The following is a 14,445-nucleotide window of genomic DNA, read 5'->3' on the forward strand; positions in this document are numbered from 1 at the left end:
ATTTTTCATAAAGGGCTGTAGCCTGCAGGGTGTCCATTCTCACGGGCTGGGAAGCACAGCATCTCCTGGAAACAGACACTTCAAGGGAGAGGCAAAGGAATCAGGAGTTTACGTTGAACATGGTGGCTAAATACACATATTTAATAAGCTGTAGGAGGAGTCATGAATATTTATGAAAGGGGAAATATGCACATGCATGATGGAGCTTCCTGCCCCTTCATGGGTCTCATGTATAAAAATGGCAGCATCAGCACCATCCAGGGTGGAGTCTTAGGCACTCTGATGTCAAAAGGTGAAGCAGAGGACACAAAAACTCTTACTGCACATTCTCCATAGGCTGGACAGAACCACCTTATGATTAGTGGTCTCTTATCCGGCGAAAACGGAGGTGCGGCATCAGACAGTTGTTTGATGTCAGTGGTGGAGTGTTTTGAAAGGGCTTGCTTCTGTTTAGCTCTTAGAGCAGAAAGCCTAAAGGTGGTTAGTGAGGGAGGGGTATAATGAGTTATGGTTGGCCTCCTATCCCATAATGGCTGAGAATGCAGTTTTCAAGGTTACTCTGGTGTCCCCTCGGACAAGAGATGGTCTGTTCAGTCATTTGGGGGGCTGAGAATTTTACTTTTAGTTTATGTTCTTCCCCTTTTAGTCAAGATGTGCCAGAGGCAGCATCCACGGTCAGACTTTTATTTTGTTGCATATCATTGTGGAGATGATGTGACGACCTGCCCTGAGTTAACCCTGTCCCTCAGCGGGATCCCTATAGCCAAGGGACTTAGAGCTGAACAACTTATACAACCAGTTAAACATTCTAGGCCAGACAGGAATAGAGGTGGGTGGGCACTCATCAACCCTTAAAATTTAAAGCAACATCAGATCCAAAACACCAAAGCCAAAAATCAAGGTTACAAAATTGACTTATCCGTAAGTTCTACACATGAGCTACTGCGGTCTTGGTCTTTGTTACAGACTTACAGCCATTAGCCATATAAAAATAAGCATTTTTCTAAAACCATTTAAGCTGAGAAATTTAATTTTCTTATGCAACAATGCTCTTTGTAGTCTCTTTAGTAGTTTGTCCTAAGTTGGCCAAAATTTTTTTTATTGTATCTCTATTTGCATAAACTCTATAACTGGGAGCAACTCTACCAGAAGGCTCTGTCACCAGGTATCTTGATATCTTGTCAGTAATCTCCTATAATGTTTTCTATAGGGAGCAGAAAAATTCTTATAGTTGGGATGAATGGAAAGGGACCACATAATGGTCCAGGAGGCAAAGTTCCTCAATTTGCTGGCTGTTCCGTTATCTGTGTGCCCATTCTTGATTTGGAGTGTCTAAACTAATTCTATCCCTGAAAATTGGCCCTTACGGTCTCACATGCCGACTCCTTTCAACATAGTCCCTGGGCCCAGAGGGAAGGTGTTTGTATAGTTTTAGCAGTATGGCATTGACAATTTAAAACAGATCAGACACAGTGGGATTACAAATGAGGGAGATTCATAGGCTTCATCAAATCACATCTAGTCTTCACAATACCATGATTCTGGTTTTCTGAGAAGTAAAACAATAAATGGTAAATGAAGCTAACAATTTTATCACCAGAAAAATTTGAAAAACAAAGATTTGTATGTCATAACACAAAAATAAACCTATTCCACTGGGGCACAAACTACAAACATCATGAAGAAAATTATAACCCAGTTCTTCTTTAGAGACTTATTTTAACCAAGAAATAATGCACGATTCAATCAGAACACAAACAGAAAGATCAGGGCTGGAATCCAGTAACAAGTGTGTTACAGTTTTACTTTGAAACAATTTCTCTCACTAGCCCTCCTTTGCTAGCAAGAAAATACTATATTACGACCAATTTCTGTACAAAATAAGTTTTAGGCATATCGTACTTGGTCTGATTACTTGCATAAACTGCAGTAAGAGTTGATTGGCCATATAAGTTCTTTTTAAGCTGGCTAGGCTGGAATTTTACCTGCACATATGTTCTTCTAACAAAAGCCTTGATAAAATAAACACTGTCTCCAAGTGTATCCTGTTTCATAAGAAAACAGATTCTTACTGAATATAGATAAATAACTATATTACCATAAAATAAACAATTGCAAAGATACGGCATCAGTTTAAGTGCACATCACCTGATGAATAAATGGAATAAAATGCTATACACACACAGAGACACACATACACACCACGGAGTACTACTCAGCTATTAAAAAGTACAAAATAATGTCTTTTGTAGCAACTTCACTGGAACTGGAGGCCATTATTCTACATGAAGTAACTCAGGAATGGAATACCAAATACTTCATGTTCTCCCTTATTAAGTGGGAGCTAAGCTATGGATACACAAAGGCAGACAGAGTGGTATAATAGACATCAGAGACTCAGAAGTGGGGAGAGGGGTGTGGCAGTTACAGATGATTGACTACTTATTGGGGTACAATGTAGACAACGCTGATAACGGGTACACTAAAATTACAGACTTCACTACTCTTCAATTTATCCATGTAACCGATAACCACTTGTACCTCTAAAGCTATTGAAATTTTTAAAAATTTCAAAGAAGAATACTTATGAATATTTTCCAAATTTTAGAGAACTCAGCTAGAGAGAAAGATAAATTCTGCTCCAAGAGTATACTTTGCGGTCAGAGTAGCAGCCTTCCAAACAGAATGCTGTTCTTTCACCTTGGAACAGCCATTCACAAATCAAACAACTTTTGTCAGTCAGCTGAGTGCTTTTTTTCAGGCACTGTAGAAACCAGCAAATCCTAATACAGTTCCAGAGTCAGTCCCAGCCAAAAAGTGGCTCCCTGCATGTGAATATCAGCTTCTTGTTTTCCTCTGGTAGCATGATCCTACATAAACTAATTCAGTTTTATCATGGAACTATGGGTACTTCTGGGCACTACTATCTCCATTAGAATGTTTCTCTGACATCACCCCAGACAGCATGGGTGTTTCAGGTGACAAGACTATTTTCCATCCTTCGGTCGTAGAGGTAGCTTCAGTTAGTGTCCCGTAACAAGGCAGTAAATGCCATTCAAGTGGAAATTATCCAGCCTGATGTCCCGGTAGTCATCCTTGGAAGGTGTTCATAGGCTTTTGCATAAGCTGAATTTGGGAAAAACTAATCTCAATTTTCCAATCATAAACATCATCTATATCTCCCCATTTAATGTTTTATAATTTTGGACATAGTGGTCTTACATATTGCTAAAATTATTTCTAGGTCTTCAATATATTTTCATCCTATTATAAATAGTAACATTTTAAGACATTTTGTTTGTTTATTGATAGCATTTATACATTTTTTTATTGGCTTTATATCCAAGGATATTATTAAGAATATATTTACTTGGTTAAGTTTGTCTATAATTTCTTCCTTATTATTTCTTGTTATCCAATTATGTTTTATGGGAATATTTTTTCCTTTCAAACTTCCATGATATTTATCTCTTTTCTAGGCACTATAATTATAGTGGCTAGGCCTTCCATTGCAATGTTAACTGGAAGGGAAGATAGTGGGCATTCTTGTTTCGTTTTCTGTGAACATTTTCAATAATTCAGTATTTCACCATGAGTTCAAGGATTACAATAGATTTTTATACATAGTCTTAGTTAGATAAAGGAAACTCCCTCTACTTCCAGTATGGTTAAAGTGTGTACTTATTTAAATTACAATTTGCATGTTGTATTGAGTCAAATTTATTTTCTTCATTTATTAAGAAAATATTTTTTTCTTTTTTTTCTGTTAATGTGGAGACTTACATAGAGTGGTTTCCAATTGTTAATCCAACAAAACATAATTAGAATTAAATCCCATTTTATGTATGTAATATATATCTATATATACTATATGTGACTTCTAATATACAAATAATATCTAATATTATTAATATATCTAACATATATTACCGATATATTATACATATGATAATCATACATAGATGTATTATACACATGATAATATAGATATATTATATCTATAAATTTGCACAATGATATATATACACCATGATAATATATCCATATTATACACATGATAATATAGATATCTTAGATCTATGATATTATAGATAATATAGATATATAGATCATAGATAATGTGATTATTTATATATAGATATATAAATATAATAATTGAATATAGTAATATATCTAGTATATAAATAATAATATGTTGATATATAATTACATATCAATTATTAATACATAGATTATTGGATAAATATATTAGACATGTTTAGAAAATTATATTAATTAGAGTTATCACATATTAAATATATTAATTAATTTATGCAATATATGATTATTACCATGTATTATATATTTTAATAATATGTTAATATATATATATTATAATGTATATATATACAATATGTATCTACATAATATGTAGTATATATCTGCATAAAATCTAATATATATTATATACATAAAATATTTGATAATATTTTTTAAAATTCTCCAGATACATTCATTAGAGAGGTTTTTGTTACCAGAACATAATTAATAGGACAATTATGTTCTTCATGATTTAGAAATCCAGGTTTCTTACCAAGATTATTCCATCATCTGAACACATGACTTACAATGTCACTGTGACAGGAAAAGAGATAAACCGAGGACACACACAGTTTTTAACTGATTCCAAGCAAAAGTTCCATATGTTTATCATAATACCATTCTTAATAGCAAAGATATAGACCAACCTCAGTGTCCACCAATGAAGGATTGGATGAAGAAAATGTTATATGTATAAACACACATGCACACACACACACACACACACACACACACAACATGAATTAGTGCTCAGTCATAAAAAAGAATGAATTATGTCTTTTTCAACAACATGGATTGAACTGGAGGCCTTTATCCTAAGTGAAGAAACTCAGAAACAGAAAGTCAAACACACATTTTCACTTATCAGTGGGAGCTAAACAGTGGATACCCATGGACATACAGAGTGGAATAATGAACATTGGAGACTACAGATGGTGGGAGGATGAGGGGTGCAAACACTGCAAAATTATCTGTTGGGTACAGTGTTCACCATTTGAGTGATGGGTACACTAAAATCTACGCATGTAAGAAATCTGAACCTGTACTCCTTAAATATACAAAAAAAAAAAAAAAAATGTTAAAAGTGACATATCTCAGAAGTAGGAGAGGCTATTTACCAGAATCAGTTCCAATGACCCAAATCCACCTGCAAAGAAGGATAGTAATCTAAATAGGCATCTAGTACTCAGTGAGCATTGCCTCTGCCTCAATCTTCCCACTCCCTATACTCACCCCAAACTCTGTTCAAAACACACATTTTACATATTTAATCAGTATTACTAAATTTGCTCAGCATTTATATTTAAATTTTCTGTATCTAAATATATAATTTTCTTTAGGTAGCATAGTCAAACTCATTTTAGGTGGCTAGATATTTCTTAACATCTTTACAATAACTTTCACTATATATATAAGAAATGAGTAAAGCATTGGATGAATCTTGAATTTAAATCCGTATTTAATATGTCTTCCCTATATTATCCAGTTAAAATCATTTCTTTTGGGCATATAAAATGCAACATACATCTCTCTAAATAGCTCTTATTTTTCAAAATATTATATAAATTTTAAAATATTAAAAGGTAAGAGGTTGGGTGCAGTGATACACACGTGAAGTCCTAATTATTCAAGTGATTGAGGCAGGAGGATCACTTGAGCCCAGGAGCTTGAGGCAAGCCTGAATGCAAGACCCTGCCTGTAAATATGTAAATACAAATTTAAAAATAAAATTTAAGAGAATTACGCTCAAGCTATGAATGGCAATGTATTGATTTCATGAAATTCATTTTCAAAGTTTATTAGGGCCATGTACTACTAATAACCTTTATTTTTTCTTTATCTTAAGCATTGTAATTTTTACCTCTTTTAAATTATATTAGGGAATATTGGCTTCCTTCTGTTAATCCTAATTAGCAATATATTAGTTTCTTTAATATGAGTCTATACCATTAAAATATTCTGTTTAATGAGCATGTTGAATTAAAATTTTCAATACTTTTGTAAATCATGCTTTCATGAACAAAATATTCCTCTTGAATTTATTTAAGTATCAAAATATGACTTAAATTAATTTATGGTATTCTATTATGGGTATAGCAACAACTAAACAAACCAACAAACAAGAATGTACAGATGTCTTGTAGATAAATGAAATCTACTCTTTAAAAATGTAATTTTAGAAATGAGCTTTTAAGCATAGCTATTCTGCTTCTTCTTCCATTCCCACACATGCATTCTGTAAAACTTTATTCAACATCTTTTAAATTCTAGGTGCTGTGATGGGCACTAGGGTAAATATATATAAAATATATCGTCTCTCTCCTTAACCAGGTATTGGTCAGGAGAAAAATATTCAGGATTTTCACAGAGACACTAATTCAAAGCTGCACTGAATATAGAGAGCTCATTAAAGTAAGAGCTTGGAAGAACCAAAAGATAAACAAGAAAACACATTTCTTTTATGACTGGTTGTATTTTAAAGTTTCTTTCTCTCTCTCTCTCTCTCTCTCTCTTTTTTTTATATATATATTTGGTGTCTTTATGAACTTTTCCATCACTTCAAAGAACCTGAAATTTCAGGGCAATTCTTATGGTTACTTTGTAATTCCTCCCATGTACTCTACTTTTATTGGTATTGTCTGCCACTAAGTGATTAATGATTGTTCATTAAGTATAGTTACTGTGGGTAGACTTTTCATGCATAATCAGCAAACATAAACATATGTTTATGTTTTCATGCATAAACATAACAGCATATTACTGTTTAAAAAATTAATTGGTTCTTTTTACTATATATATGTTTTATATGTTACACAAGTTACTTAGTTTCAGTTTCTATATAGACTATGTAAATGTATATTATAAATGTTAAAAAGTAGTAAACAATTCTCAGATCAAATTGTGTACCTCGCCACTAATTTATACTGGGATCAATTGCTTCTCTATACACTTAAATTTATCTTTCTTTAATCTGCATGCTTCCCCACAACATGTGTTGGGTTTGTTTCTATTTTCTGTGTGATTTTCTGCCCATTTCCAGTGGTTAGTTCATAATTCACCATTTAGTTATTCAAAATTAAAAACTAATCTGCAGTTTATGACATTGTCCTTTCTGTTTGAGTCTCTGAATATTAGTCTTTATTATTTCCTATGTATATTCATCCAGAAAATTTTATCGTGGTATTAGGAAAATTGTTAAACTCTTTTACTCTGAAAGATTAAAATTTACACCAGGCCTTAATTTTAAAAAGGGTCAGATTGTAAGGTCTAACAAAAATAAAGAATCTCAACAATTTTAAGTATTTTAATAATTTCACATATACAAGTGATTGCAAGACGCAGGAAAAGCGGAGTCTAGGATATTGATTTCTTCTCTCAGATCCTTTCTTGCAATGTTTTAATGGTTTCTGGCCCAGATTTAACATATGGAGTTCCTGACAGACATGCAACCCTCACTTACACAAAAGGGAGCTATCTCACTAATGAAACACCTCCTATTTTCACTCCAATAATTGCATTGCTTACATGAAAATTTCAGGGAGCTATGTTCCATAAATCCACAGACTCTGAGTTGGTTTAATGTAATCTAAACTAGATAACTAGATAAGGACACTCTATATTAAATAATATTACATGTTTTTCAAGAGATGTATCATTAGCATCTAATAAAAGGTTGTGACTCGGTCATCTTTCTTACTTTCCCTAGTTGTCCCTGATAAAGAGAGAGAATGGATTGCAGAGCCTTAATCCTTTTGCTCCTAAGTGTAAGGTAAGATGAAAGAATATTAACTGATCTTTAAAAACAGGTGATTATTAATTAAACTAGTCAAGATTAGAGATATTGAAGGAAAGTTTACTAATTGACTTTATGAGGTGGTCTTTTATGTGATACTAACTGCTGACAAAAATATTACACTGATGAGAATACCAAATATATACATAAGTGTTTAGGTGTACACATATTTTATGTATTACATGTGTTTATACAACATTCTAGTTGGCATAAATATTGATTAAATCATTTTATGATTACCTTTCTTTGAGAGATAAAGAGATACAGAGAAAATTATCAATCTGTGTTCAGAGCTTTTCCTATAGAAGATATATTCTAAGTATATACAGCCTTAAAAAAGATAGGATTCTGAATAATACTAATTCCATCTGGTTTAGGTATAAATTGTTTTGTTTTATATGGATTTGTTAAGTATATGGTTTTATTCCTGGTATTCATTTTTAACCAAAATAATTTACAGAACTTAAGAAAATTGAAGCTTCTACATTTTTAGTAGATCATGACATAAAATAAGTTAATGAGAAATGAATCTACTTTTAAAATTGTAAATGGAGTCTTTCAAGAAGTTGATCACTGTGTCAAATGCTGCATTAAGATAAGTTAAGATGCCTTAAGATAAGTTAAGATGAGGACTAAGAAGTAATTGTTGAACTCAGCAACATATTGCTGACTGAGACAAAACAGTTTCAGTAGAAGTGGGAGTCGGGGGAAAATATATGTATCTGTAAACCCAAGCATTCAGAGGAAGTCATCACCCTTAGTTTAGTAAAGACTTCCCAAGAGTTTTGCTGTAAAGAGAATCAGGGCAGTAAATGGAAGAACATGCAAATTTATAGAATTTTATTTGAAAGCAGGAGATGTAGGCCACGCGTGGTGGCTCAACCCTGTAATTCCAGCCCTTTGGAAAGCTGAGGCAGGAGGATCTCTTGAAGCCAAGTTTAAGACCATCCTGTTCAACAAAATGAGACCCCCACATCTGTTTTGTTTATTTGTTTGTTTTGTTTTTTGAGGAGATGTAGGATATTTATTTCTATTCTGAGAGAAAAGATCCTGTAGAAAAAAATCATAATCTAGGAAAAAGTATAATTAATTAGAGGAGCATAATCTTGAAATTGGTGCAAAGGATGGGATCTACAACAGAATTAAAGGAGAAAAGAGTATAGAAAGAATCAATCCATTTAGCTGGAGGAAAGACAGAACAAAAAGGTACAGCTTGTATGAATGGGTAAATTATGTGATAAAATGATACTGCATATGTCTTCTCATAGCTTTTGTTTTATTCAATGTAGAAGGAAGCAAGATTGTCAACTTAATGTTGGGCCTGCAAGTTTAGAGATTTGAGGGAAGAAAAGAAGGTGCAAATAGACTGAGTCTGAAAGTCAATTGCTCAGTGAAACATAGGATAATCAGGCAGCATTTTTTGTGAAAGGGGGAGAAATCTATGTATCGTATTGATAGATACTGATAGAAATTTTAAAATTTTGTTCTAATAAAAGGAAATAAAAATATTGAGATTTCTGGTCACCAGTTATTTGAACAACCACCCTTCCCATGAATGAGAATCAACTTTTTCTTGGTCAGCAAATAGAGTACTTTGAAAGTGATATGATCTGGCTTTTGTGGGTAGGTAATGAAAGGTAATAAAAGTTTCCACATGCTGTCTGTAATATTTGCCCTTGAAGCTTTCAGGTGACTAATAAACAATGTAAATGTTCTAAGGATGCTCTTTCTCTAGGAAAACAAACTTGTTAATGTAGACACACCATATGGACAGTACAAGAAGACAGAAAAATCTGCCCAGCCTCCAGGTAAATGCTCTTCACTGCCACCACCACTCCTGCTCCTATGAGCCAACACTGACTGCAATTAATGCTCTAATGCACTGAGCACTAATGCATTAGAGCTCTCAAGCCAGAAACATCTACACAAAGCTTTCTTAGATTTCTGACCCATAGAGATTGGGAAAAACAATAAAATAATTTGTATAACTAGGTTATAGTTGCCCACTAGGTTTTGAGCAATTTTTTTATGGAACAACAAATAACAAGAACAACATCATAAACTCAGAAATAAGACAGCATTTATTAATCTTATTGTTCTCTCATTTAAACATAAGAAAGGACAACAAATGTATGTATATTTATTGTCTTATATATATACATAACTGAATATAGATACATTTGTCTTATTTACATACATATCTGAATATAGATATATTTACTGTCTTATTTATAAATATATATTTATATGTAATAAATACTTTATATATAAATCTCTCCTCTCTTTCTCTCTCTATATTCACACATATGTATACACACATGTATGTATGTGTATGTGTGTGTATATATATGTCATTGTGTGTGTGTATATATATACATATATATGTGTACACACACACATACACATATCTATAAATATCTGCTTCCATGAGTTTGGCCATTTTAACTATATATGTATAGATAACTATATAATAGATATATCTATATATACACACACTCCTGCAGATATCATATACATGCATATATATGTATGTGTATATATGTATGCATATATACCATATATGCATGTGTGTATATATACACACACATGCTCACACACACATACATATATGCATATACACATATATACGTATGTATACAAATATGTGTGTCTATAGAGGGAACAAGAGAGAGGAGAGAGTGAGATTAGACATAAATATTTTAATGCTTTCAAAATTTCTAACATTTTTACCTGGAAAATCCAAAAAACAGAACCAGAAAGAAAACTATTAAAATAAAAAAGAAGTTAGTAAGATTGCCAGATATAAGAAATTAAATAAATGTATATTAATCAGTGTCAATTTTCATAATTAAAAACCTTATCACAGGATACAATGAGAAAATTGCTTTTTAATACAACAATACAATTGACAGAATATTTCAAAATAAGTTAACAACAAATAAATAGGAAATATAGTAAGATAACATATCACTGAAGACATAAAATAAGACCTAAATCAATGGAAAAATAAAACATCTTTCTAAAAGTTAAGCTCCAATAATATGATGATGTTCATCCTTAACAAATTAATGTAATTCTTCAATGTAAACTGATAATGAGATCATTTCATTCATTTGGGTTAATGAAGGCATGAACATAGAAATATTTTTAAGTAGAATAATATGGATAGGCTTTCCCTAATAAAATTCAAATCATCCTCCTATATTGTAAAGTAAGAACTGATTCTCAAAAGACTTTATATCTTTTAAAAGTTACTTTTTTATTGTAGTAAAACAGCATCATATAAATGCTCTTAACAGCCCTTTTAGTGTGCAATATAGTATTGTTGACTGTATGCATAATGTTCTACAGCAGGATCTAGAACTTATTCATCTTGCATAACAGAACTTTATACTCATTTATTAACAATTCCCTATTTTCACCTTTCCAATCCCCCTGGAAGCCATCTTCCTTCTGTCTCCTTCTATGAGTTTGGCTGTTTCAGATACTTTAAAAAAGTGAATTCATCTAACCATTAGCCACTGACTTATTTTACTTATCATATTGTGCTCAAGATTCATCCATGTTGCATATTACAAGATTTCCTTTTTTATGGCTAAATAATATTCTGTAGTATGTATATGCCATATTTTCTTTAGTAATAAGTCTGTCAATTGATATTTATGTTGTTTCCACACCTTAACCATTTTAAATAGTGCTACAATAAACATGGGAGTAATATTATCTTTTCAAGGTCCTGAATTTAATTTTTTTTGGATAAGTAACCAAAAGTTGGGTTGCTAGATTATATGGTAGTCCTATTTTTAGGAATTTTTGAGAAACCTCCATAGTGGTTTTCACTGCAGCTACACCATTTTCTTTCTCACTGACAGTTTACAATGGTCTAATTTATCCATATTCTCCCAACACTTGTTGTCTTTCGTCTCTTTGATAAAAGCCATTCAAACAGACATGAAGTGATATCTCGTTGTTTTGAATTGGATTTCCTTGATGATTAGTGACATTGAGGCTTGTCTCATATAGCAGTTGGCCATTTGTATGTCTCCTTTAGAGGTGGAAAAATAGGATATACACATGCAAAAGAATGAAGTTAAACTGTTATCATTTACCATGCACAAAATATTAAAGCAAACTAGATTTAAGATTTAAGTGTTTAACCTAAAACTGTACAACTCATAGCAAACATCATGGAGAAAAGAACTGCAGAGTATTATTATTGGCAATGATTTAATGGATGTAACACTAACACTAAAAACACAGACAACAAAAGCAAAAATAAACAAGTGTGACTACCTCAAACTAGAATGCACAGGAAAGGAAGCAATCAACAAAGTGAAAAGGCAACCAACAGAATGAGAAAAAAAAATATTTGCAAGTCATATATCAACTAAGAAGTTAATTTCTAAAATATGTAAGGAACTCTTCCAACTCAATAATAATAATAAAAATAACTAACATCTTAAAATAAAAATGGGCCAACAACTTGAATAGATATTTCTCCAAAGAAAACATTTATTTTCCTTAGGTCCTAACTCTAAAAGTTATAGGCCAAAAAAAACTTGGTATTCATCATATGTAGGTTTTCAACATACAACAAACGAGATTAAATGTCAATTTGTTGAGAACCATGAAAACACATTATGTTTTACTGTAAAGTCTTATAAATAATGATCAAATACATAAACAAGACTTTAAACATTTAAGAATGACGCTCAACAGGACTCCTAAGACTGATGTTATGCACTGTTTTAAATATTCATTAATCTCTACTGGTCAATTGTTAGGAAATGTAGAATGAGAAAAACAGCTAGTAGTTAGATATAGGAACTAAGCTATATTTCTGTTTTTTGTTTTTTGTTTTTTGTTTTGTTTTGTTTTTTATTTTGAGACGGAGTCTCGCTCTGCCGCCCAGGCTGGAGTGCAGTGGCCGGATCTCAGCTCACTGCAAACTCCGCCTCCCGGGTTCACGCCATTCTCCTGCCTCAGCCTCCCGAGTAGCTGGGACTACAGGTGCCCGCCGCCTCACCCGGCTAGTTTTTTGTATTTTTTAGTAGAGACGGGGTTTCACTGTGTTAGCCAGGATGGTCTCGATCTCCTGACCTCGTGATCCGCCCCTCTCGGCCTCCCAAAGTGCTGGGATTACAGGCTTGAGCCACCACGCCCGGCCTGGGAACTAGGCTATATTTCTGACTGGAGTAAACAAATCACTATATTTAATGTTAAGAAAGCTCCATACCCTTGCTATTGTAGAGTATGTTGAGTTAAATTATGTGAATGAAGCATCATAAATACATTTTCATATTGATAAAAATTTTGTTTCCATTTGAGGTGAGAATTTACCAATGGACTTCTTATTTCAATTTTAATATGATTTATTACATACTAATTAACAATCAAACACTCTTATTACACAACAACTTTCAGCCTTCTGAAATCCTGGCTTCTATGTGTTTAATTTCATACATATTAGAAAAATAATTTAGAGCTTTAACTCCTGTGAGGTTACATTTATGATAATGCCCCCAAGATTATTTTATTTCATGCTTCATAGATGGCAGTGGAATGTTTACTTTCAAAATATGTTTTAAAGTTAACATTGCATTTTTATTTGATTTAATCTCTTATTCTACAGTGAAGAATTTGCAATGCCCAGGAATTTGCCTCATGAGCATTATGAGAATTATAAAAAAAAAAAGACATAGACTTTTCAGAAATGATGTCAGTTGAGTTATATTTTGATCCAGATGTATTCACATGTGAAGTGTTCCTAAGATCAATATCCTATTATTTTGTGTTTCATAAAAGCAGATAAATCATTATATGTACATATTGAAGTAAAAAAAAATCACTTTTCCGTACAGATGCACAGATTTTTATGTCAAAATTTGGATCATTTTTAAATGGAAATAATATGAATAATTGTATTTGAAACTGGTGTTATTGGTACAATACTATATTGGTTTAAAATTCTACTGGTAAGTTAAATCCATACCCTAGTATATTAAAGATAATACTCACTCAGCACTTCTTCTAGGCTTGGCACTGCTCATGAGAAGGAAAAAGTGGCAATAACACAGCCCCTAATCTCTGCCTTCACAGTGATTTACTAGTTTATAAAAGAGACTTATATTTATTACGTGTAATAAGCAGCATTCTCAGCAATCTGTTTTCTTCTAAATATTCATATGTATGAAAATATGCATATTTATTTATACCTTTCTAAAAGAATATATGTAAATTATATGTTATACTTTATACACATAATGTGTTCAAGAATTATAGATGTCTCTGGTACATATATATATCATCATACATACAAACACAATAAAAATATAAAATATATTCATTCTTTAATGATCACAAATTTGTGATTAATACTTAATGGACTTGTTATGATTTTCACTTGATCTAATATTAACTTATTTATTCATTTAACCAAATAATTGAGGAACTTATGAATAAAACAGAGTTAAATATTTTAACTTCATTGGCAAGACACACTATTGTATCTAGAGCATAAAAAGTGTTAGATTCATTTCATTATATGTAGAAGCTATTTTTTTTTTTTTTTT

The sequence above is a fragment of the Rhinopithecus bieti genome, unplaced genomic scaffold (assembly GCF_001698545.2).
Source record: "Rhinopithecus bieti isolate Rb0 unplaced genomic scaffold, ASM169854v2 scaffold_23894, whole genome shotgun sequence".
NCBI classification, from domain to species: Eukaryota; Metazoa; Chordata; class Mammalia; order Primates; family Cercopithecidae; genus Rhinopithecus; species Rhinopithecus bieti.